This window comes from Budorcas taxicolor, chromosome 7 (assembly GCF_023091745.1).
Source record: "Budorcas taxicolor isolate Tak-1 chromosome 7, Takin1.1, whole genome shotgun sequence".
Lineage (NCBI taxonomy): Eukaryota > Metazoa > Chordata > Mammalia > Artiodactyla > Bovidae > Budorcas > Budorcas taxicolor.
This window is the reverse complement of record NC_068916.1, coordinates 68,327,257-68,350,250: the sequence shown is the minus strand read 5'-3', so window position 1 is coordinate 68,350,250 and position 22,994 is coordinate 68,327,257.

The window sequence follows — 22,994 nt, the reverse complement described above, 5'->3', positions numbered from 1 at the left end:
TCAAAAACCTAAAAATGGATAAAAATCAACTCAAAGAAATGAGAATGCAGGGATTACTAACTACAAAAACAGAACTATATGAAGCAAAAAACAAAGAAAACAAAAATAACAGTAGACTAGGTGAACAAAAATCGAAAAACTGAATTTTATAAAAAGATGATGAAGAAGAAGCCGCTGCTGCTAATCCTCTGTGTGCTAAGTCACTTCAGTCCTGACTCTTTGTGACCCCCATGGACTGTAGCCCACCAAGCTCCTCTGTCCATGAGATTCTCCAGGCAAGAGTGCTGGAGTGGGTCGTCATTTCCAATCCCTTAGTACATATGAATAAAGAAACTCCGGGAAGGCAGACTGTGCTCCTGAGAGCGCCCCTCCCCTCCCCTCCCCACCTCTAAGCCCAGAGAAGCCTGAGACCCGCATCAGGGCTGGAGTCTCAGTGTCAGAGGATCCGCCTTGCTCATTAGGAAATGAGAGACGAGGGCGGAAAAGAACCAGCGACAGCAGAGCTGAGACAAGCTGTGACCGGCTGACACAGCTGCACAGCGCACCCACGCAGGCTGCCCCAGCGTCTTCCTAAGGCCTGGTCGGGAGGGCAGGTGGGGTTGAGCTGCTCAGTACCGCTTCACGCCTCACTGAGCTCTCAACTCACCTCCCTGTCACGCGCTCCGGCAACAGTGAAGGCCCCATCCAATGAGGGCGCGGGGAGCTCAGAAGTGACTTCCTCCTCTGCCCTCTGCAGGAGCCTGGCCTCACGGGGGTGGGAGGTCTCAGGCCCTCTCCACACCTATGCGTCTTCCTCCACTCTCTGTCTCTCTGCCCTGAATTTTAACTGTGGTCTTCAGTTCTACAGCCAAACCACCCATCTGCCAGTCCACAGAAAAGACTGTCTTCTTTCTTACATTAATGTGAGGTTCATTTTGCACAATTTTTCTGGGCATAATGATCTATATGCTTTCTTATCTATATGATCTTCCCAGGTAGCATTAGTGGTAGAGAACCCGCCTGCCCAATGCAGGAGATTTATGAGATGTGAGTTTGATCTCTGGGTTGAGAAGATCCCCTGGAGGAGGGCATAGCAACCCATTCCAGTATTCTTGCCTGGAGAATCCCTTGCAGGCTGCAGTCCACAGGGTCGCAAAGAGTCGGACACAACTGAAGTGGCTTAGCATGCAATGATCTATAAGCTCCAAAGCCCCAATAATTCTCTTCATTAATTCAAATAATAATAAAGTTAACATTTTAAGCCCTTACTCTGTGTCACTCTGCCAAGCACTTGACTATTTTAATCTTGCATCAACCCTATAAAGGTAAGTATTAATACTATGATTATTCCTATTTTATAGATGAGCAAACAGAAACTCAGAATTAGATAATATTAAAAGGTGAAGTGCTGGCAAATGGTGGAGCTGGGCTTGGAACCTAGGTTTGTCTTACATAAGAAAAGCCTTTCCTCTCTCTAGCAATTTGGTAGCAGAGAAGGCAATGGCAGCCCACTCCAGTACTCTTGCCTGGAAAATCCCATGGACGGAGGAGCCTGGTGGGCTGCAGTCCATGGGGTCGCGACTGAGTGATTTCACTTTCACTTTTCACTTTCATGCATTGGAGAAGGAAATGGCAACCCACTCCAGTGTTCCTGTCTGGAGAATCCCAGGGACGGCAGAGCCTGGTGGGCTGCCGTCTATGGGGTCGCACAGAGTTGGACACGACTGAAGCGACTTAGCAGCAGTAGCAGTAGCAGCAAGAAAAGCCTAGATGGATGGGATGGGGGGCTGTGAGAGGGAGGTTGAAGAGGGAGACGATACATGTAGATATATGGCTGATTCACTTCGTTGTACAGCAGAAACTAACACAACATTTGTAAAGCAACTACATCTCAATTAAAAAAAAAAAGAGGCCTCAGTTCAGTTCAGTTCAGCTGCTCAGTTGTGTCCTCACACAACTCTCTGTGACCCCAAAGAAAGGCCTGGAAGCAGCTATTTATCTATAACTGCCAAGGCTGTGTCAAAGGACCAACATGAGGCAGCTTCCAGTGGCCAAAGAGGGGGCAATCTGAGGACCAATTTGCACAAGTCAATGGACTTGAAACAATACAAAGAGATAAGAATCCATAAGACTGTAAAGACACTTAATAAAAACTTGGTTTTGTGCCTCTGTTACTGTTGGACGATGCCTGTGAATCAACTTTCATGTTGAAAATCAGTGAATAAAAGGAAAGAGTTTTCGAACATTGAATCATTCTTTCCTGTACCAACTGCATCACTGGATCACTAAATTGTAGGAGAGATGGCTGCGTCTCTTTATAAAGGTATTTCTTTTTTCCCCAGAAAGATTCACAGAATTAAAATATCCCTAGTTTTCAACACCTAATGAGCAGATGGACAGGGAGGCCTGGGGTGCTGCGGTTCATGGGGTCGCCAAGAGTCGGACACGACCGAGCGACTGAACTGAACAGAATGAACAAATGGACGTAGGCTCTGACATCAGCCACTGCTAACATCACTACGTGAGGGACAGCCAGGCGCTCTGTGCCTTCTGATGAAGAAACACACCAGATGCAATTAGTAAAATACAATCTATGAGAAAGTCTGCTGGACAAATAACTCAGTACCTTTAACAAATAAAAGTGCAAGGGGAAAAAAAGATGGAGGTGGAAGTTACAGATGATGAAAGACTTAGATTATCACATGTGTTTGCCTTATTTGGTTCTTATTTCAAACAAACCTTCACAAAGATGAAGCTGCAACATAAATTCGAAAATGGGAAAATTTCTCTGGTAGTCACTGACTTGATTCTTTGACAATATTAAGGAAATAGTGCTATTAATTTTTTGATATGACAATAATATCGACGCTATGTTTTGAAAGAGTCCTTGTCTTTGACAAGTACCTACTAAAATATGGATAAAAGGATACAGGGGTTTGCTTCCAAATAATACTAGATGGGGAAAGAGTGACATAGATAAAACAAACACAGCTATGAGTTAACTGTCAGTGCTGTGTGATGCTAACATAAAGGGATTTATGATAATTTTTCTAATCAATTTTAAATACATTAGAAAATTTCCATAAGAACTCCCAGCTCAGTGAATACACTCCCAGTTCTGATCTACCTTCCCTTACTGCATCTTCCCTGACTCCTACTTGCCATGAACTCTGCCTTCTCCTTCTTCCTATAAACTGGGTTTCTTCTAGGCTTTGAGATTCCAGAATACTCATTTACCAGAATTACCCTTAAGATTTCCCCCTTTAACACAGTAAAACGCCCATCCTTCCCTTGAAAGAGAATCAAAAAGTGAACGGCCTTACTGAGCCAGTAAATTAGGAATCTTTATTTCCGTCATAAATTCAGCTTCTCTAATGGATTTCTCTGTTTGTTTGTAGATCATTCACTGCCTAAGGGAGAAGGAAATCAGATATTTCTAACCCAAGTGCTGGAGGTCACTGCCAACTCTACATCAATCAGAAAGAAAAAACACTGTGGAAATTCTAACTGAGGTATACATATAAGTACTTATTTTCCAGCCCAAGTGTCCTGCCTTTTATGCAATCTTCCAAAGGAGAAGAATTCTTAATATTCAGTCCATGACCACGTGGCCATTTTGTCACTTTGGAAAAGAAATTAATAAAATTTTGAAAAATTAACACTGTTCTGGGAGCAACTGCAATGTGGTGCATTCATGGCAGATTGAAATTCAGTGTCTTCATAATAAACTTAAACTCAGCAGCCTGGTTTCACTGAGAAGTAATAACACTGGACTCCCAGGCAACCTGGTTCTGAGAAGGGTTTGCAGCCCTCCACCCCCGTGTTGCCAAGATGACTGATAGATTCTGAGCAAAAAGGGGCGCACCCCACAGATGCAGGATGGGCACCAAGAGAGCCTGGCTTTGGGACTACAGGTTGATACATTCTAAACAAAAGATCTGCACTGTCATTTTCTGTCTGACTTTCTAGAAGGAAAAGCAAAAAAGTAATAATTTTTAATCCCGGAAAACTAGGCTAAGTATGGTGGGTGAGCTTGAGCTCTGGATTCAAAATCTGTCATCTGTCACTTCCTAGCTGCATAACCATTAAGTGTGTTACATAACCTCTCCAAACTTCCCTTTCCTTATCTGAAAAAAGGTGATGATTAATAATAGTCCTGGTCCTCAGTGACTTATTGTGAGCATTATATAACATCAGAGCATGTGGAATGCTCAGCCCAACAGCAGGCACACAGCAAGCACTGGAGAAATGTTAGTTGAATGGCTTCTTTTTAAGAGAGCGAATGGATGAATTAATCATTGCAAAAATACTCCTACAAAAAGAGAAGGCATTATAATTATCGCTAATTCTCAACTCTTTAGATCTTCCATATTGATTTCCTCAGGCACAGCTCCTCTGCACGTTCCAGGGGACAGGTGTTATTTCTGCTGTTTTTCTAGGGAGGACACAATGTTGCTGAGAAGTAAAAACATTCATTCGTGGTCACATGGTCACTAGTGGCTGAGTCAGGGAAGAAACAGGATATCTTGAGCCCATGCCCTTTCTTCTAGACCACTCCTACTTTTGAATTTTTTTTGAAATGTACTAAGCACTTTATTGAAAAAGCAAGAAAGTTCCAGAAAAACATCTATTTCTGCCTTATTGACTATGCCAAAGCCTTTGACTGTGTGGATCACAATAAACTGTGGAAAACTCTGAAAGAGATGGGAATACCAGACCACCTGACCTGCCTCTTGAGAAACCTATATGCAGGTCAGGAAGCAACAGTTAGAACTGGACATGGAACAACAGACTGGTTCCAAATAGGAAAAGGAATACAGCAAGGCTGTATATTGTCACCCTTCTTCTTTAACTTATATGCAGAGTACATCATGAGAAACGCTGGGCTGGAAAAAGCACAAGCTGGAATCAAAATTGCCGGGAGAAATATCAGTTACCTCAGATATGCAGATGACACCACCCTTAAGGCAGAAAGTGAAGAGGAACTAAAGAGCCTCTTGATGAAAGTGAAAGTGGAGAGTGAAAAAGTTGGCTTAAAGCTCAACATTCAGAAGACGAAGATCATGGCATCTGGTCCCATTACTTCATGGGAAATAGATGAGGAAACAATGGAAGCAGTGTCAGACTTTATTTTTTGGGGCTCCAAAATCACTGCTGATGGTGATTGCAGCTATGAAATTAAAAGACGCTTGCTCCTTGGAAGGAACGTTATGACCAACCTAGATAGCATATTGAAAAGCAGAGACATTACTTTGCCAACAAAGGTCCGTCTAGTCAAGGCTATGGTTTTTCCTGTGGTCATGTATGGATGTGAGAGTTGGACTGTGAAGAAAGCTGAGCGCCAAAGAATTGATGCTTTTGAAGTGTGGTATTGGAGAAGACTCTTGAGAGTCCCTTGGACTGCAAAGAGATCCAACCAGTCCATTCTGAAGGAGATCAGTTCTGGGTGTTCACTGGAAGGAATGATGCTAAAGCTGAAACTCCAGTACTTTGGCCACCTCATGCGAAGAGTTGACTCATTGGAAAAGACTCTGATGCTGGGAGGGATTGGGGGCAGGAGAAGAAGGGGACGACAGAGGATGAGATGGCTGGATGGCATCACTGACTCGATGGATGTGAGTCTGAGTGAACTCCGGGAGTTGGTGATGGACAGGGAGGCCTGGTGCGCTGCGGTTCATGGGGTTGCAAAGAGTCAGACACGATTGAGCGACTGAACTGAACTGAACTGAAGCACTTTATTATTATTTTTTTAATCTGACTGCCTTCTCCTTCTTCAAGAACAAGGCTCTGCCAAACTAGAAAGATTAGGTAACTGTCACTTTTGGGTTTCATGACAGGCCAAGAAATATTTTCTCTATGTGTAAATCTCCCCAGCTAGAAAGTAACTAAAATAAACAAACTTTTTAAAAAAAGTTAAAAAATAAATCCACATGTATTATTTTTTCTGCAAATAAAAAATACATAAATAAACATATAAAAATAACTAAAAGGTAGGCTGAGACTGAGTAGCAATTGACTGATCAAGGGAAAAAAATCAAAAGAAGTTAATTCCGAAGGTGACCTGCTTTTCCATCATGTGTATGCGGTAGTATGTCTGGAGATTGTGAGGGACACATGTTTGCTGTGACAGGACATGGCTCCACAGGTCACAGGGTTCTCCCAGCAGCTGACACCCTCTCACACATTAAAGGCAGCTTCTTTTCAGGTGTGGGTACCATGCAGGGACACATAACTTGGGCACATCTTACAGGACTTCCATAGGGTGTGCCCAGATGGATCAGGGGGCTGATTCTGAGTGGACTGGAAATGAAAAGTTTTACAGGAACAGTCCACTTATTGGTCAGATCTTGTGGCTCCAAACCCCATGATGTGACTCGGTGCTACCTTCAGAGCATGACTTGGACCAATCCACAACACGCAGCCACAGGTAAGGAGCCAGCCACACAGTGGAGGGGAGAGAGGGCAGACAGAGCTATACAGGGGGGACAGAGGAACCACACAGGCACAGCGGTCCTGGCCATGGAGTGTAAGGGGAAAAACTCCACACATTTCAGCAGCCTGCAAAAATACCACCAATATCATGGCACCCAAGAGTACTCAGCAAATACCTTACACACTGCCAGAATGAGCGTGGAGCTGGAAGAGACGTAAGGAAATGGTTACCTCCTTAAGAAGAATTTCTGACTCCCCGGCCACCCTACCTGAATCTACTCTCTCTCGTGGTCCTTACAGAACCCAGTGTGTTCCTTCTATATTTTTTAAAATTAAAAAATATATTATTAAAAATCTATTTATTTGCCTGCACTGGGTCTTAGTTGCGCCATGTGGGATCGTCAATCTTTGCTGCGGCATGCAGGTTCTTTAGTCGTGGCATGTGGGATCTAGTTCCCTGACCAGGGATCGAACGTGGGCACTCTGTTTTGGCAGCACACAGTCTTAGCCACGGGACCACCAGGGAAGTCCCAATGTGCTCCTTCTTTAACGCTCTATTTCACAACTTACCATGTGTTCTCTCCAGCCCTAAATGATACACTCCTTGAGGACAGGACCTGTGTCTCATGCCCACGAACTAGTACAGTGCCATGCACACAACTGCAGGTAGAAATCAAGATTTTTTTCAATGAATGGATGTCCCAAAACATCAACAGAGGCATTACGATGTCCAAGATACCAGGTTTTTAAAAGTGGGGCAGGTGACAAGGAATATAAGTAGTAAGAAAGCCCTTTGTATTTCAAAAAGAACTTCATTGAAATTATTCACATATTTAATACCTGAGCAAGTGAAGTGATAACTTGCAATATTCTGTGAACAGTTATCTATGAAATGAAATCTACTTCCTCTATTACCACAGGTTCTGATTTTATTTATCCTTCAAGATCTCTCGCCTCTATGGCATGATTGCTTTTTCCCTGGAACTCCCAAAGCTTATCAGCACAAAGTTGGGGAGGATATGAAATCAGAAGGAACCCTCATACAAAGCTGGTATGAATATAAAATAGTGTAGCCACCTTGGAATACAGTTTGGCAGTTCCTGGAATTTTAAAATACAGAGTGACCGTATGACCCAGTCCTAGGTATATTAGTAGTACCTACCTCTCTTCCCACACTTTCTGCCTCAGAAGGTTTCCGAGTACTAGTACTTCCTCTTGCCATGCCAGGGCAAATGTTGCTCATTGACTACAGCTTTATTTCTCAGTGAGTTCACAGGAAGCCTCCATATACTTCTCATGAAAGACAAACCTCCAAGTGACAACTAGCACTCAATCTGAGTTTGTCTGTGAAGTAAAACATGTGTGCCCTCCACACCAGAGCAGAATGACGCTTGCATGTTCAAGCTCCCTGAGGCCAGAGACGACTTCTCACATATCACTGAAAATCTCAGAGACCTTAGCAGGATGGCAACGGGATAGGAGGCATGGAGGACATACTGGATGAAAGAAGGCATGAACACGCCTGAATTCCCCAACAACACAGGAGGAATGTGATGTCTTTATTTCTAGCTTTCCCATCCCTTCTCCTTCACTATTAATAACATAATTTACATCAACATGGAATATGCAATCATACCCTATTTACTTAGTAGTTTTTTTCTAAAAAGGCTTTTTGTTTCAATTTCATAAATATATTCTAGAAGGAAACTTTATATCATGATCACTGATAGAGAACTAGTATCACCTGCCATAAACAGAGGGAGGTGACATATGTATACCTATGGCTGATTCATGTTGATGTATTGCATACAACAATACAATACTGTAAAGCAATTATCCTCCAATTAAAAATAAATAAATTTTAAAACAAACAAAAATAAAATAGAAAATAAAGAACACTGAAAACAAACACAGGTCTGAGTATCACATGAAAATCATCTCACCCCCACCATTGATATACCCATTTGAATGCAGAGTTCCAAAATATAGCTAGGAGAAATAAGTACACCTTCCTCAGTGATCAGTGCAAAGAAATAGAGGAAAACAAAAGAATGGGAAAGACTAGAGGTCTCTTCAAGAATATCAGAGATACCAAGGGGATATTTCATGCAAAGATGGGCACAATAAAGGACAGAAATGGTATGGACCTAACAGAGCAGAAGATATTAAGAAGAGGTGGCAAGAATACACAGAAGAACTATATAAAAAAGATCTTCATGACCCAGATAATCATAATGGTGTGATCACGCACTTAGAACCCAACATCCTGGAATGCAAAGTCAAGTGGGCCTTAGGAAGCATCACTATGAACAAAGCTAGTGGAGGCAATGGAATTTCAGTGGAGCTATTTCAAATCCTGAAAGATGATGCTGTGAAAGTGCTGCACTCCATATACCAGCAAATTTGGAAAACTCAGCAGTGGCCACAGGACTGGAAAAGTTTTCATTTCAGTTTTCATTCCAACCCCAAAAAAAGGCAATGCCAAAGAATGCTCAAACTACCGCACAATTGCACTCATATGGACAGAGGAGCCTGGTGCACTGCAGTCCATGGGGTTGCTAAGAGTCGGACACAACTGAGTGACTTCACTTTCACTTTTCACTTTCATGCACTGGGAGAAGGAAATGGCAACCCACTCCAGTGTTGTTGCCTGGAGAATCCCAGGGACAGGGGAGCCTGATGGGCTGCCGTCTATGGGGTCGCACAGGGTCGGACACGACTGAAGTGACTTAGCAGCAGTAGCAGCACACGCTAGTATGGAGAAGGCAATGGCACCCCACTCCAGTACTCTTGCCTGGAAAATCCCATGGATGGAGGAGCCTGGAAGGCTGCAGTCCATGGGGTCGCTGAGAGTCTGACAAGACTGAGCGACTTCACTTTCACCTTTCACTTTCATGCATTGGAGAAGGAAATGGCAACCGACTCCAGTATTCTTGCCTGAAGAATCCCAGGGACGGGGGACCCTAGTGGGCTGCCGTCTATGGGTTCGCACAGAGTTGGACACGACTGAAGTGACTTAGCAGCAGCAGCACACGCTAGTAAAGTAATGCTCAAAATTCTCCAAGCCAGGCTTCAACAGTATGTGAACTGTGAACTTCCAGATGTTCAAGCTGGATTTAGAAAAGGCAGAGGAACCAGAGATCAAATTGCCAACATCCGTTGGATCATCGAAAAAGCAAAAGAGTTCCAGAAAAAACATCTATTTCTGCTTTATTGACTATGCTAAAGCCTTTGACTGTGTGGATCATAACAAACTCTGGAAAATTCTTAACGAGATGGGAATACCAGACCACCTGACCTGCATCCTGAAAACTCTGTATGTAGGTCAAGAAGCAACAGTTAGATCTGGACATGGAACAACAGACTGGTTCCACATTGGGAAAGGAGTATATCAAGGCTGTATATTGTCACCCTGCTTATTTAACTCACATGCAGAGTACATAATGTGAAATGTTGGGCTGGATGAAGCACAAGCTGGAATCAAAATTGTCGGGAGAAATATCAATAACCTCAGATATGCAGATAACACCACCTTTATGGCAGAAAGTGAAGAACTAAAGAGCCTCTTGATCAAAGTGAAAGAGGACAGTGAAAAAGTTGGCTTAAAATTCAACATTCAGAAAACTAAGGTCATGGTATCTGGTCCCATCACTTCATGGCAAATAGGTGGGGAAACAATGGAAACAGTGACAGACTTTATTTTCTTGGGCTCCAAAATCACTGCAAATGGTTATTGCAGCCATGAAATTAAAAGGTGCTTGCTTCTTGGAAGAAAAGTTATGACCAACCTAGACAGCATATTTAAAAGCAGAGACATTCCCGACAAAGGTCCATGTATTGAAAGCTATGGTTTTTCCAGTAGTCCTGTATGGATGTGAGAGCGGGACTACAAAGAAAGCTGAGTGCGAGAGAACTGATGCTTTTGAACTGTGGTGTTGGAGAAGAGTCTTGAGAGTCCCTTGGACTCCAAGGAGATCCAACCAGTCCATCCTAAAGGAAATCAGTCCTGAATATTCATTGGAAGGACTGATGCTGAAGCTGAAACTTCAATACTTTGGCCACCTGATGCGAAGAACCGACTCATTGGAAAAGACCCTGATGCTGGGAAAGATTGAAGGTGGGAGGAGAAGGGGACGACAGAGGATGAGGTGGTTGGATGGCATCACGGACTCGATGGACATGAGTTTGAGTTTGAGTTGGTGATGGACAGGGAGGCCTGGCGTGCTGCAGTCCATGGGGTAGCAAAGAGTCAGACAAGACTGAGTGACAAACTGAACTGAACCCCCGTTGATATGATCACTAGAGGTGGTTTAGTGTGGTGGTGACCCAGAGTCCTGACTCTACCACTCCCTGACTGTGTGGCCTTAGGAAAATGGCATAATGGTTCTGAGCCTCACTTGCCTCATTTTTGATATGAGGAATAATATGAGTAGTTCCTACTTCATATACTTTGAAAACTAAATAAGTTAATCCATGGGAACAGCTCAGTAGGTAGGAAGTGTACCATAAAAGTTAGTCCCCCAACAAAACCAAATCTAGCAACATATAAAAAGGATTATACACCAAGACCAAATGAAATTTATGGCAGAATCTAAGACTGGTTTGCCATTAACATCCAGAAATCAATGAATGTGATAAGCCATCTCAATGGAATAAAGGATAAATCCCACAGGATCATCTCAACACATGCAGAAAAAGCATTTCACAAAATTCACACTGCTTCATGGCAAAAACACTGAACCAACTACAAACAGAAGAGAAATTTTTCAGCCTAAGAAAGGGAAGCTACAGAAACACCCACAGCCAACATCAGACTCAATGATGAAAGACTAAATGCTTTCTCCCTAGGATTAGGAAGAAGGCAAAGAGATTTGCTTTCTCCATGTCTATTCAACATTGTGCTGGAGGTTCTAGCCTGGATATGAGAACCATTAAGAAAGACAATGAAATAAGTGATACCCACATTAGAAAAGAAGACATAAAACCATCTCTATGACATGACTGTGTATGCAGAAAATCCTTTAAAAGCCCACTAGGAAATTATTAGAATGAATAAACATGTCCAGCAAGATTGCAGGATATGAGATTAACATATGGAAATCAATTGTATCTCTATATATTAGCAATGCTCAATGTAAAAATGAAATTAGGAAAACAGCTCTATTTACAATAGTATCAAAAGTAATAAGACATTTAGGAATACATTTAGTAAAAAGAATTATAAAATCTATTCTATGAAAACTATAAAACACTGTAGGAAAAACTAAAGAAAAGTCACATAAATGAGGGGCTTCCCAGGTGGCACAGTGGTAAAGAATCTGCCTGCCAGTGCAGAAGATGCAAGAGACATCGGTTCAATCCCTGGTTTGGCAAGATCCCTGGAGTAGGAAAATGGCAGCCCACTCCAGTATTGTTGCCTGGGGAATGCCATGGACAGAGGAGCCTGGAGGGCTACAGTCCATGGGGTCATGAAGGGTCAGACATGACTGAGCACAAGGCACGTGCACACACACATGAGATGCATTTTCATAGGCCACAAGACTTATTGTTAAAATGGCAATACTTCCCAAATGGGTGCAGATCTAACACGATCTCTACCCAAATTCCAGCTGGCTGCTGTGCAGAAATTGACAAGCTGTTCCTAAAATTCACATGGAAATTCAAGGGACTGTGTAGAATAGCCAAAAAAATCTCAAAAGAGAAAAGAATTGGAGGATATACGCTTCTTGACTTAAAAACTTACTACAAAGCTACAGTAATCAAACAATGTAGAATAAGGACAGACATATAGATCAATGGAAAGAACTGAAAATCCAAAGATAAAGTATTACATTTATATTCAATTGATTTTTGACAAAGGTTCCAAGGCAATGCAATGGGGAAAAAATTCTTTTCAGCAAATGGTTCTAGGATGGCTGGACACCATATTCAAAAGAATGAAGTTTAACCTCTGTCTCACACCATATAACAGATTAACTCAAAATGGATCAAAGACATGAACATGACAGCTAAAACTCTTACAGAAAAAAAGAAGTAAACCTTTGGAACCATGAAATATGTAATGACATCAAAAGCATAAGCAATGAAATAGAAAATAGGTAAAACTATGCATCATCAAAATTAAATTAAAACTTGTACTTCAGAGGACATTATCACATTATCAAGAAAGTGAAAAGACAATCCACAGAATGGCAGAAAATATTTGGAAATCATATATCTGCTAGGCATGTAGAATATATAAAGAACTCTTAAAATTCAATAAATAAAAAGACAATCCAATTTTTAAATGGGCAAAAGATCTGAAAAGACTTTTCTCCAAAGAAGATATACAAATGGGCAATAATCACATAAAAAGATAATTATTATTCTTAGTCATCAGGGATATGCAAATCAAAATCACAATGAGATATCACTTCATATCCATTAGAATAGCTATAATGAAAAAGACTGTAAGTACAAGTGTTGGTGAAGGTGTGAGATTGGAGCCCCCAATCATTGCTGGTAGGAATGTAAAAGAGTGCAGCCCCTTTGGAAAACTGCGAGGCAGTTCCTCACAGTTTAAAACTCAGAGTTACCACAAGACCCAGCAGCTGCACTTCTAGGTATATTCCTAAGAGAAATGGAAATATATATTCACAAAAAAACTTGTACATGAATGTTCATAGTAGCATTATTCATAATAGCCTAAAAGTGGAAACAACTCAAATGTCCATCAAATGATGAATGAATAAATAAAATATAGAACATTCATACTATGGAATATTATTCAGCCACAAAAAGTAATGAATGATGGATACATGCTACATCATAGATGAACTTTGAAAATATTATACTGAAAGAAGTGCAGTATGCTTTTTAAAGGAAATATCCAGAATAGGTAAATCTACAGAGAAATAAGGTAGATTAGTAATTGCCTAGATTTGGGGTGGATCCTGGGGAAAATAGGTGGCATTGCTAAAGGGTATGATGTTTCTTTCTGGGGTGATGAAAATGTTATAAAAATTCATCCTGATGATGGTTGCACAACTTTGTGAATTTACTAAAACCACTGAACTGTATGCTCTAAATGAGTGAATTGTACAGCATGTGAACCATAACTCAATAAAGCTGTTACCAAAAAATGTTAGAATTTGTAGGACCACTTTTGGAGACCTTAGGGTATATATAATATAAGCAGGAGCGGGACAAAGAGAGCTGGAGCAGGAGCTTGGGGTGTCTGGAGAGTATGCTGACCTTACATGCATGAATGAAAATGAACAGGAGAGAAAAGGACAGCAAGAGACACAGCCACACCGCCCCAGAGGGAGCCCCTAGACTGCAGGGTGAGCGGAATACCATGAGGCAGGGCCCAAACCAGGCCCTCCGCTGCTTGTTTCTATGGCCAGGGCCTGGGACTGTCCTGCCCAGAAGGAGAGACTCCTCAGACACAAAACTCTCTGGGTGGGGTGACAGGCTTTGAGATTTAGAATGAGGGCAAGCTGGGTCTCCAGTCTCCTACCAGAGCTCCTAGAAAGAGCTCTCTCTTTCTACTATGAGGACACTGAGGTCAAGAGATGAGAGGACTTGGGCAGGGTCCCTTGTGTTAGGGGTTGAGCTGGGCTAACATTGTGTTAGGGGTTGAGCTGGGCTAACATTGTGTTAGGGGTTGAGCTGGGCTAACGTTGCAACTTTCTGGGAGACTGAGGGGAACCTGATGTGACAGTGCTATAAATGAAAAAGAGGAATATTAGACAGAAGGCAGGAAGCGAGGGAGAGAACCAGGCAGGAAGAATTCTAATTCTGCAATAAAAGAAAACTATGTAAGAAAGGAAATACAATCAAAGGACATACCTTGGCTCTCCAGGGGTCATTATTTACTAGCCTTCATAATGCAGATGCTTTAAACATAATTTAGGTTAATACAGAGCTGTTACTATATTGTAAGATGTGGGCAGGAGAGGGAAGAGGATGGTGTCAGAAAGTGAACTCTTCATCCATCACAGCAGGAAGTGAAGAGACGGTGCGTAGCACAGATAAATCCAGAAACGGCAGCAGAAGCATATCATTTAGAGATCTGGAGCCAAGTACTGGAAGAAACGGTGAGTTAAAGGCAGCAGCCTCTAGGGGAGGTGGGCACAGGATGCTTGTTTTTCACCGTGAGTCTTTCAATACTATTTGATTCTTTCAAGCATGTCTATGTATGGCTTTGATCAAAATTTAAAAATTTATTTAAAAGACAACAACCCAAGGCTTCCTTGCTGGCAGTCAGACAGCTGGTCCAGTCCACAGCGCTGTCTCAGGCAGCCTCTGCTAAGCAAGTCTCTCCCTGTGGACTTCGGGGCTCAGAAGCCCCATCCCCTGCAGCTTCTCTCACACAGGGCACCTGAGCTCAGAGCAGAGAAGTCCAGGTCAGCCTCGACTTGGGTCTCTGGAGAAGGCCTACCCCCTTCTCTGTTTATAGCAAAGGAAAACATGCCAGTGCGGCTACAGGGCTTGTCACTGTATTCGCCGTTTCACTCAGTTTCTTCCTGTGTTGCCAGGGGTGAGGAGGCCTTTTTGTTGACAACCCACCCAGGCAGATCTCACCCTCTTGGGAGGGGCGGTCTTGCCACCAAAAACAGCTTGCTGATTTGCTCCTGCTGGGACAGGACACCACGGTGGGGGCGGGGGTGGGGCACCAGTGTGACTTGTATCTGAGGAGAGGGGAGCTGCCTCTCAGAGGCACCTGCTAAAACTCAGAAAGGGAAGCCACCACATCTGCTGCGGAAACAAAGAGCGAGACTTTCGTTCAGTCACCAGCTTGGAGCACAGAAACCTCAGTTTCGTGGATGTGAAGCTGCAGCTTGAATGCGGCCCAGCCTGAAGACTGACATTGACCCCTGAACCTTTGCCTCACTCTGAAAGGGCAATTTCCCTGCCTGTAAAATGGCACGATGGCAAAACCTCTGTCGTGAAGGTTATTGTGGCAACTTGTCCTAATAACAGTTTAAGAAATGAGGCTGGCAAACAAGGTGCTTTTTATGATATGTAAGGAAGGGGTCAAAGTCCTCCCATGGAATCATTGCTTAAATGTTCATCTTTTTTCTTGAGTGGAAGAAAATAGTGCTAGAGCTGGGAGGGGGACGGGCTGCCGGGTGTGACATACTGTATGTTGACGCTGTTCATCAAATGCACTGAAGAAAAAATGAAAGCAAACCCCAAAACAATTAGATAGGAATCACTGAACTTGAACGTCTCTCAGGGTCATTCCAACTCAAAAGCAAACGACCGTGACTATAAATAGGACACTCCATCCAAAGGGACTCCTTCAAGACCATGTTTCCCAACACAGCCTATCCTCTTGTGGCCTGAGTATGTAGGGTGCCATAAACCGGCCCGTGGACATTCTTGCCTCGTGCCTTTGTCAAGCTGTCTCCACTCCCTAGTGAACTGTCTTCTCTCCTCATATCCTACCCTTGATCAGTGTCAAGACCCAATTCAAGACAGGCTCCTCCATGAAGGTCTGACCAACTGAACCACCACAAGCTTCACTTCTTGGATTACCATAGCACTCACAGTCTGGAGTCCATAATTTCCTATTGCATTATAAACTGCTTTATATTTTACTAATTCTTTGAATCACCAAAAATGACAAGACAAGGATTAACTGTCATCTTTTGCGGGGGCTGACCCATAGCAACTAGCACAGAGCTGGGCACATCCTAGGTATTACTTGCTTAACTAACACTTCATGAACAGTTTGCTGAATGCAAGAACCAATGGTCAACAATCAAGTCTTCTTTAAAAAAAAAAAAAAGAAACCCACAAAATTTTAAACATCATGGTCCCCTAAGGCACCATACCTAAGTCAGTCTTATTGTAATAAGAATGTAAGGGGATATATTTAGAAGTTTCTTCTGTCATTGTTTCCATCTCAAAAAAATAAAAAGCAGAACTTCATTTCTCTTTCCCCTATGAACGTATAGCATACTTGGAGGTTGATGGCTGACCCTGAGTTTTGGATTCTTATCTCATCATTCATACCTTGCATGAATTGGTCTTAAAGCATCACAACTGAAAAACACAAACAGAATATCATTCTCAGGTATCCTTTCACTTAACACTGAGCTACTGAGTGTCTTCTATGAGGGTCAGCCCTGAAGAGTCTCTTTGATCTCAACTGGGCCTTTGGTAAAGTTAGACAATGCTCTCATTCATTCCCATCTGATTTCTTATTCCACCCACAAAGGCAGCTGTTCCAAACCTCCGGACACCTCCCGCACTCTCCTTACCAGTCCACCACCTTTACTTGCTGCAGAGGACCTCATCTCCTGCATTATTTAGAAGACAAAGACCACACACCATGGACACACTAAATATCTCCCTATTCCATAGAGATAAATGCCCGATAACCACTGCTCTACAATGGCCTAAGGATGACGCAAACACGAAATCAAAAGACCTATTGATGAAGTCATCATTGAGTCTTTCTTGGGCAGCTCTCCAGGTCATGTTTACTTTCTCCTTTCCTTATACTGTTTCTGAGTTGCCGCAAGTCTATCAAAATGCCACTTAGCCAGAACGATCCCTGCAAGAAATTCTGCCTGAACCCAAGCTCTGCCTTTACAAAACACTTTCTTTCAAGAATTGGCACCCACATTGTTTTCACCTCTGCTGCCAGTATGCAAGAAGTATGACCTGATTGGTGGTCCTCTGAGGTACATCGCACACAGTCCTCAGCACAGTGGCCAGGGCGCGGTAGCCGGTATCCAACCTCTTTGTATCCTGGGAGGCATCCCGCACCCACTGACCACATTCTGAAGTGTCTTTGTACAGACAAGGCCTTCCAGGGGCCTTGACAGAATCCGTGAATCACAAAGTGCCTTTCAGTTTCCCCTTCCGTTGGCCCAGGGGTACAGAGAGACCACAGATTCGTCTTCTTCAATTGATACACAATATATAATTAATAAATTGTCCCTTTAGGAATGGAGGGCAGCCATCTAAAGGGGCCACACACTCAGGAACCTCCTTCTCTCCTCTGTTTCCAGGGCCTTTTCTTCTTCTCAGACTGGGGTTTACAGACATTATCTCATCCGTGGGCTCCTGTGGCAACAGGTAGGTAACAAGCTGGGCAGGCTGCTTTCAGTTCCCCAGTTTTCAAAGTCAGAGAGGTAGTGGCTGATTGAAAGGCACACAGCAAGGCAGGGATAATCCTGTGTCTGAAGACCACGGTATACTGCTCTCTCTCTGCCTGCATGCCCGTAACAGTTTTGGTGGGGTTGCAAAATGCTGAATGCACACAGAGGAAGAGGTCCTTCCTGATCTATGTGTTGAAATGTGAGAACTACCTCTGGGTGTCTTCTCAGTAAATTCCTTCCCTCTTCTCTCTGCCTACTCCAGCTACATCTACCTTCAGTGCCCTACTCAGGAGCATGTCCCAGCTGAAGCCCTTACTGACACCCCTGCTTATCAGGCTTTCCTTTGGCTACCTTTTGCAGCTCAACCTGGGACTGGGTTTCATGGTCACAGAGACCAACTCCCCTGGGAAAAGCAAAATCCAGGAAGGTTCTGGAGGTACAAGGGTTGATAAGAACTCTGTGTGGATGACACCTCCTTCTCCCAAACTGGGACTCCTCTTAGCACGTCAAGGAACTCCTGTCGCTCCTCATCCTCCCCGCAGTGAAGACTTAACTGGCCAACTCACAGAAGGGCTGTTCTTGGACATGGCTACCAGCAATGAAGTGTCAGCTGAGTGACCAGGGTGGAACTTTCCTGGTGGGAGGCCCTCTAAGGCCATGGAATTCTTTAGCAGAATCAACCATGACAACAATAAAAAAATTTGTCATCTTAAATTGACACACTATATAATGTAGCATGAGTCACATTCTTAATGATTATGTCATTAATACAACAATAGACGCACACATAAAATAGTATTTACTATGTGTTAGATAGTTTACATAGCATTTTCATGCAGCCCTTGTCTAATGAGAGCATCCAATGAAGTACCAGCTCTTTGCCCACCACAGCTGGCACACTGTGTCACTGCCGGGGGCGGCAGCATCCTCCACCCTCTTGCCCCACCTCCACTACTAATGCAGGGTCCATCCTCTAGACCCTAGACTCAGCTTTGCTCCTTAGAACAATAAGACCAAAGGCCTTTTACAAAAGCTCCAATGAGATGACTGATGTCTGGTTTCGTCAACTACAAGTGAATAATTAATACTTGCCAGTAAAGAAATAGACTCATTGTTATGGTAGCCACATGGAGGCTATAAAAAGCCATTTTGTGCAGCCCTTGGTGGAACCCTGGGGCCAACAGCAGCCAAAAGAAACCTCTTTGAGAGGGTAGGCTGATCCTTAAACGTGGAGGCTGGAGGAGCTCAGTACTGTTTTCCAGGAATGCAGTTCCCAATGTTAATTAGCTTGTTGCTTATTCATCATCTAATTCAGCTTTCTGGTCAATGACAGCTGCCGAGGCCCACTGAATGCCCAAGAGGGCGTAATATATCAGAGGGGACATGCACTATCCCCTCAAGACCTTTTTCCACTTTTTAAATTTTCTTGTCTACTGTCTTCTGTGGGCCAGCCTCTGATTTGATTGGAGTAAAACTCTCTGATCCTGGTGGATTTTACACCTTCCTCCTGGTCTAATGTGTAAAATGACTTTTTCCCTTTCCATTTCCAGCAGGGACTGAACAAAGTAGGCTTGGGTGCTTACGGAACCAGTCAGAACTGGCCAGAAAATATAATAAAGCAGCTTAGTGAGCAGAGCTCTAATGCCCCCAGCCAGAGGCTCATTCTGCAGAACTAGCCAGAGGAACTGGCTTTGTGAGCAATAACACACTCTCCTTGTGGCCTTGGAGCTGCCCTGGCAGATGGCAGCCAATGCCAACAAGTAACTCTCTATGGGAAAGTCTCACCTCCTCCAAGTGGTCACTGGGCTCAATAATACCCTCGACTGACAGTAACCCTGACCAGTTATACACAAATACACACACACACACAACTCTTCTGGTATTTTTGTCCTCAGGGCCAAAGTTGCCCTTGCAGCAAGCAAACAGAGCTGACAGCTGCTAGCTGTTGTCATTTCAGCAAGCTGTTCCCCCAAACTGCTACCCCGTTCCACACCCCACCTCCAGCCCACTGCCTGAAATTCCACCACTAGAGATATCAAATATTATTTACTTTAAGCTTTATTTTCCATTAAAATACCTCCATGTCTCTGTTTCCTTTCTGGTCAAATGACTTCTGAAGCACCTGCTCTGTGTCTAATGGGAGATTCTTGTGTATTTAGCTCTTGAGGATTAATGTGTTCACTGGCTCCTTTCTTGAAAACAATTTTTGACACAGGCAATTAGCCAGTGGGGATGGTGGATCTGCAGGGCAGTATCTGGAAATGGAGGTGGGCAGTCTTAGGGGTCTCATGGTGGAGGAAACAACTTTTAGGTCCTTCACCATCTTGCCAGCAAGATAAACCGAGATGATTCGCTCTCCAGCATTTGTGATCTCCACCGCTGCCAGCGAGGCTTGCAACAGGGCCTGTGCCCAGGAGTAAGGTAAGACACCCCCTGCGCTGGGGACACAGGCAGAAGGTGGAAAGGGGGAGTGTGGGAACCACCACTCTCCTGATTTTCTCCACAAGCCCTTAGGACTGCCCCAGGCTCCCCAGGCTCCGGGTCAAGCCGTGAAGGCACAAGCGAGTGGGCAGGAAAAGATCCTTGTCCTCTTCTTGGCCTGTCTGTAAGGGCCTATCAACCCTTGGCCAGTCTTTCTGCTGTGCTGCGGAAACCAGGCAAGCGGAGGTCAAAGTCAAATTCCCTGGGCTGGGGAGGGTACCTGGGCAGTCCTAGGGTCCTGCTCTGCCAGGTTCTCCATACAGAGAACCATACTCCTGTCGGACCATGCTTCCCACCCCCGCCCCCACTGCACACGAAGAGCACGCCCTTCTCTTCCTTTTCATACTGTGTACCCTTGGAGGGGGAGGGCTGTCCTGAAAAGCAGATGCCACTACAGACAGGTAGGCATCTTCCCGAGTCTTAAGAGCTCAGGAAAACCCAACCTTTACCCCAGGAGTCAGCCCACTTCCCCGCTTCCCCTACCTCCTCTCCCGTCCCCAGACAGCCGGGAGGGAGAGCGATGCTAGGCCGGAAGGCTTCAAACCGGGTCAGGCGTGTCTCCTCTCTCATTAAAGCCCGCACCCCTAAACATCGCCTCTTCGTCCCTCGCCCCACCCATCTCACGTTCACTGCAGGGCGCTGTGAGCCCAAGGAGGCTGTCAGGCGGGCCCAGGCGGCCCTCGCTGGCCCTGGAGGAGGTGATGGTGGCCGCGGCCGCAGAGGCGGCGGCCGGCGCTCTGCAGTACCTGGGTGCGGGGAGACCACCGCCGCCGCCGGGTTCGCGGCCGCTGCAGGTGTCACCGGTGCTCGGGATGAGCGCCGCGTCCTCCCGGGCCGGTGGCTCCGGCCCAGGCCGCGCACCTGCTGCTGCTGCCACCACCGCCGCGCCCCAGCTCCGCTGTGCGTTGGCGCCTCCCCGTAGGGGGTACGCACCGCGGGGCCCAGGGTGGGCAGGAGTGGGTAGGGGACTGTTCCAGACCTGAGGCCCAGCCTTCGGAGGGTTTCGGGGTTCCCAGGCCGCGCTAGTCCAGCCGCCAAGCCGAGCACCCTCGCGGGGCTCGGAGAAGGGGTGCAGACCCCTCGCGCATCCTTACGGCCGCGTCGTCATGCCCAGCAGCATCCCGATCCCCACGCCGGCTCCGAGGCCTGCGAGCCTGGGTCTTACCTGGGTCTGCGGCAGGTCTAGGCGAGCGGCCGGGCTACCGCGGGGCCCCGCGCCGGGGCGCAGGATGCTCTGCCGGGCTCCGCTTGGCGGCCGCCGCGCTGGGCCCCGCCCTCGGCCCCGCCCCTCCACCCGCCGCGGCTCCGCCTCTGTCCCCGAGATCCCGCCCCTTCGCCGCCGCGGCTGTCACACAAAGAGCCGAAAATGGCTGCGGCCCGGGGCTCCCTTGCGCCCGTTAGGGCGGCCCGCGCATCCTGGCCTGCACCTCGGACTGCCCCCGCAAGGAGAGCCAGCAGCGCCGCTTAGGGTGGACTTGTTCCCCAAGAGCTCCCAGGCCTGGGAGCCACACCTGGAGCTGTGGGAGGACTGAAGCTTTGGGCTCCTTTGGTATCTCATAGACCTCGCGTTATTTCCAAGTGCTCATTTATCTCCCTAATATTTATCGAGCACCTGTTTGGCTCCAAGTACCATGCCAGGAGCAGAGTAGGCACTGGGGTACAAAAGACAGGCTCCCTGTCCTTTTGGAGCTTATCATCGGAGAGACCAGATGAATTTACCTGGCAAATGTCCAGTTTCAACTGAGAGACATTCTGTGAAGAAAACGAACAGGGTGAAGGAACAGAAAATAAATCTGAGAGTTGGGGAGAAGGGCCTTCCACCAACAGCATCTTATCCCAAATACTGCTCGTCTTGTTCAGAAATACATTCTCACACTCCCTTTCACTTCCTTGGGGGCAAAGCCCCCAAGTTACCGTCTCTTAAGCAGGGACCTCCCTCAGCTTCATTCAGTTCAGTTCAGTTCCTCAATCGTGTCGGACTCTTTGTGGCCCCATGGACTGCAACACGTGAGGTTTCCCTGTCCATAAGCTCCTGGAGCTTATGCAAACTCATGTCCTTCAAGTCAGTGATGCCATCCAACCATTTCATCCACTGTCGTCCCCTTTTCCTCTCGCCTTCAATGAGTCAGTTCTTCACATTAGGTGGCCGAAGTATTGGAGTTTCAGCTTCAGCATCAATCCTTCCAATGAATATTCAGGACTGATTTCCTTTAGGATGTACTGGTTGGATCTCCTTCCAGTCCAAGGAACTCTCAAGAGTCTTCTCCAACACCACAGTTTAAAAGCATCAATTCTTTGGCACTCAGCTTTCTTTATAGCCCAACTCACATCCATACATGACTACTGGAAAAACCATAGCTTTGACTAGACAGACCTTTGGTGGCGAAGTAATGTCTCTGCTTTGTAATATGCTGTCTAGGTTGGAGAAGGCAATGGCACCCCATTCCAGTACTCTTGCCTGGCAAATCCCATAGAAGGAGGAGCCTGGTGGGCTGCCGTCCATGGGGTCGCTAAGAGTCGGACACAACTGAGCGACTTGACTTTCACGTTTCACTTTCATGCATTGGAGAAGGAAATGGCAACCCACTCCAGTATTCTTGCCTGGAGAATCCCAGGGGCGTGGACCCTGATGGGCTGCCGTCTCTGGGGTCGCACAGAAGCGACTGAAGCGACTTAGCAGCAGCAGCAGCAGCAGGTTGGTCATAGCTTTTCTTCCGACGAGCAAGTGTCTTTTAATTTCACAGCTGCAATCACCATTTGCAGTGATTTGGAACCCCCCAAAATGAAGTCTGTCACTGTTCCCATTGTTTCCCCATCTATTTGCCATGAAGTGATGGGACCAGATGCCATGATCTTAGTTTTCTGAATGTTGAGTTTTAAGCCAACTTTTTCACTCTCCTCTTTCACTTTCATCAAGAGGCTCTTTAGTTCATTCAGGAAGAATTAATTGCCTAATGGACAAAAAGGCGGGTACATGGTAACAGGAAGTATTTTCTGGCAAAACCT